This window comes from Bidens hawaiensis, unplaced genomic scaffold (assembly GCF_021521415.1).
Source record: "Bidens hawaiensis isolate Kalapana, Puna unplaced genomic scaffold, B.hawaiensis_p1.1 tig00048311_1, whole genome shotgun sequence".
NCBI lineage: Eukaryota > Viridiplantae > Streptophyta > Magnoliopsida > Asterales > Asteraceae > Bidens > Bidens hawaiensis.
In genome coordinates this window covers 55,589-59,582 of record NW_027506074.1, presented here as the reverse complement: position 1 = coordinate 59,582, position 3,994 = coordinate 55,589, and the positions used below count along the sequence as shown (strand labels likewise).

The 3,994-nt window shown below is 28.4% G+C and overlaps 1 non-coding gene across 1 annotated transcript; it reads left to right on the top strand.

Annotated features, from left to right (window-relative positions):
* The first annotated feature begins 1,269 nt into the window (after positions 1 to 1,269).
* TRNAG-CCC (transfer RNA glycine (anticodon CCC)) lies at positions 1,270 to 1,340 on the top strand. The gene has a single exon. It is a non-coding gene; the product is annotated as a tRNA-Gly (tRNA).
* Positions 1,341 to 3,994: the final 2,654 nt, after the last annotated feature.

Genomic DNA, 3,994 nt, shown 5'->3' with positions numbered 1-3,994 from the left:
ATGATTTCAACTTAATTATAACTATATGTTTATTTTGTGTTGTTATCTAATAGCCATTTATCTATACAGTTACTAATTCAAAATCTACATTTTTAAAATGCAAATTATAACTATTATAATATATTTTTTCTTTAAATAAAATGAATTTTATGCTTCCATCCAACCATGTGTGCATTATGGTTAATTAATTGATTCTCACTATTATGATGTGTTTTGCCTTGGTACATGCTATGTTCTATTTAACATATTTACTAGCAATAAAGTTTCATGAAAACTGAATTTTATGATTATATATTCCATTCTTTTTCCTATTCGTCTACTAGCATCATCAAATCGATTCTCGACTGAATAGCATTAACAAATTTGTATCAAGTAACATGGATTACATAACAAGGGCAGTGACCAAAGTCGATATAGACCAAGCAATCATCAATCTCTGAGAATTAAGGATTGGTATAACGTTAGATGAAGGTGGTAGAAAGTGTTTTAGTAAAAAGTTGTTGTGTGGAGGTGGTGGAAAGAGTTATGGTGAAAAAAAGCCTAAGGAGATGACAGACCTAGATAATAAGTTCCTTTATACATAGGGATGATTTGGTAGAAAAATTGAATGAAATGAAGTCAAAATGAAATCATATGCACTAAATAGATATAGCTTTTGAGATGAAATAAGTTAATAGTTGTATATTTGAAGTTTGTTGCAAAAGATTTTGATGTGTAATAACCGACCAATTTTTACTTTGAAAACCTTTTTTAAACAATGAATTCGAGCTCTTCATCATCAATACATATATATAGAATAACCTTCTTTTCTTTTGTTTTTTTAATGTGTACATCTCATGCAACTTATTCTAAAAAACATTTACACACCTTCGGCCAATAATTCACCAATTTATGTAGACTGATACGAGCTATGTTATGTATTCGTGTGGTTTAGAGGTACTCTTACCACTAACACCTATAAAATTTGGGTTTTTGGCTCGGTTCGTTTTCGGTTCAACTGAAAAATGTCTAAAGTGAGAAAATTGAAACCCAATATGATGAACACCTCTAGCATACACATTAAAACGTGTCATCTTTGAAAACTAATCATCATTTTTGTTTCTCAGTCTATTTAGCGGTAAAACATGAAGAAAACTTGAAAGACAACAAACTCGATGAGACACTAAAACAAATGTGTTATCCTTATTAAACTAATAATAATTTTATTAATTTATGTTGTGTGTTTTGATTGTATATTTTTATAAACTAACCTACTGAAAATCAACAAAAGCGCATCTAGTGTAGTGGTATCATAGTACCCTCCCACGGTACTGACCGGGGTTCGATTCCCCGGGTGCGCATGACTTATATATTAATTCTTTTTCTCTGCCTTTTGGTGTTGTTTGTGGCCGACAATTTAAATAAGCTCATGGGGTTGGGGGTTGTAATGAATAATTTTTAATAACCATACAATTCTTGTAATTTGTACGTACCTAAAAGAATAAATACTCGTAAATAATATATAGTTTGTTTTTTTAATATATATATGTTTTTGAGACGGTTAAAACATTCTAATTCATATATAGTATAGGGTTTTCGGGTTCGGTTCGGTTTTAGATGCCGTTTTCTGGTTTTGCTATTTGGACTAAAAAACTAGAGCATGATGGACCCGAAAACAATCAAACTTTAGCAATAATAAAAATCAAGCATCCAACTCACTGTTAAGTGTTAACTAAGTTCAAACCATGCAACCATAATAAAGTCATCTAAACAACAAAACATACAATTAGCACAATGAATAATGTGCATATACAACTTGCAGTAAGAAGAGACCCATACAAACACTTAGGGGGTCTTTGGGATTTGTTTATTTTTTCTCCTTATGACTTATGACTTATAAAATGTTTGAGAAAGTTAAAAGTTGTGGTTGAATAAGTTATAAGTTACAACTTTGCAATTTATACTTAAATAAGTTATAAGGAGATTAAATAAGGAATCCCAAACACCCCGTTAATCCGTTATAGTAAAAACTAAAAAAGAGTGCATACAAACAAATCTTGAATGACCAATAAATATATGAGGAAAGTGAATACGGTACTGTGAGACGTGTAACCTTACACGTAAAACCAATCAAAACTACATAGTTTTGATAAAATAAACCCCTATTTTGATTGAAATCCTTTCCGTATTTAAAAAAATTCCATGATTACAGCTCGTTCATTTTTTTATGCTTTAGACGGTGAATGCATGTCCATTCTTTTGATTATTGTGTTTGTTTGCAGTCATCCCAAAAATTCAATGTGGAGCAAAATAATTAATTTTGCTTTTGATTATTGTGTTTGTTTGCAGTTTGTTAATGTGGAGCAAAATAATTAATTTTCCATTTGATTATTGTGTTTGTTTGCAGTTTGTTTGCAGGTTTTTAAAGAAGGAATTTATATGTTTTTATTGATTAATTTGATTTCCATTTATTTTTAAATGACGTATTATCTTTACATCATTGTGAATATGAGGTTTTGTGTATTTATTATATAAACTAGGGTATAGACCCGCGTGACACGCGGGTGGAATAACATGTCAATACAAAAATCAACTTATACATAGATTTAAGTTAACATACTACTTCTTCATATTTTGTTACCAAAATATTTATAAAATTACATTGTCTTAATATTCAAACTTCAAAGTTACAATAAGTTAATTGAAACAAAACAACCAAAAGACATTAACAAAAACACTAAACATCTTCTTTGATATTAAAACATCATCAAAGTCTTCAAAAGTTATACAAACATAAACTTCCACTTCCTAATAACCTGAAAACTTATAAAAACAACACAATATTCAATTAAATTAAACTTAACATAACAACATGTTTAATAATTACTAACATCTAAGCATTACAAAGTTGTTATGTACAACCTACAAATCTAAAGTTCATAAAAATACTTATTAATTGGTCTAAAAAGATGTTGACAATATACTTCTTTTATTAAATCTATGAAGAATATCTAAAGCATTAATATATTACCTTCTCCTTCGTCATCGGACAACAAACTGTCAGGATAACCATCATAATCACTTTCATAGTTTGCACACTCGTCTAACCATTTAACCTTCAAACCAACCTCCCTTTCCAACTCAACATGTGCAATTTCTTTTCTATGATTAGATAACTTCAACATATCTAGCTCTCTCAAAAGGAACAAATCATCACATGACAAAAGTTGTTTAGGATTCAAATTTTTGTACTGACCATTCTCAAACTTTATAACAACTTTGTTTTGATTAGGATAAAAATACCAATCCCTAACATGTTCAAACTGTAAAACATCTTGGTGAAGATCAGCAAGGTAATGATGTAAAAGATTTATGAGATTGGTTTCCTCTAGATATGGTAAAAGTTTTCGAACACCAATCTCATGAATCTGATGTTTGAGGAGGTTATTAAACATCATCACAGATTCAATATTATCTTTGTGTATCATGAGTAAATCACTAAACAGAAATTCATACTTACGTAAAACAGTAGAGAACTTCCAATTGACAATGGTAGACATTTTTTTCCGATTAATTTTGTTATGAAAACCTTTAGAGTGTAAAAGAAGAAGAAGAAGCTGATGATGATGAATTATATTGATAATTATAAAATACAAAAATGAAGTGACGGTTTAGTTTTCCAAATATGTAAATCATTATATCTATCTAATAAGTATATCATGCATAGTTACCCTATATTTGTAATATTTTATTAAATATTATATTTACTATTTTTAATACTTTAAGTTAAAATTGAAATACTCATATAAACAATGGTATGTTATTAAACATTTGAATCCGGAATTTTTTTTTGTATATATTAACATTAATATTTATTTATAACTTAATAACAATTTTTAAGATATGATAACAAACAAAAGTATAGAGCAAAAAAAGTATAGACCAAAAAAAGTTACATGATAACAATAAGTGTAGAATAGAACAATTTCAAAGAGATGACAAATTCACTATGTTT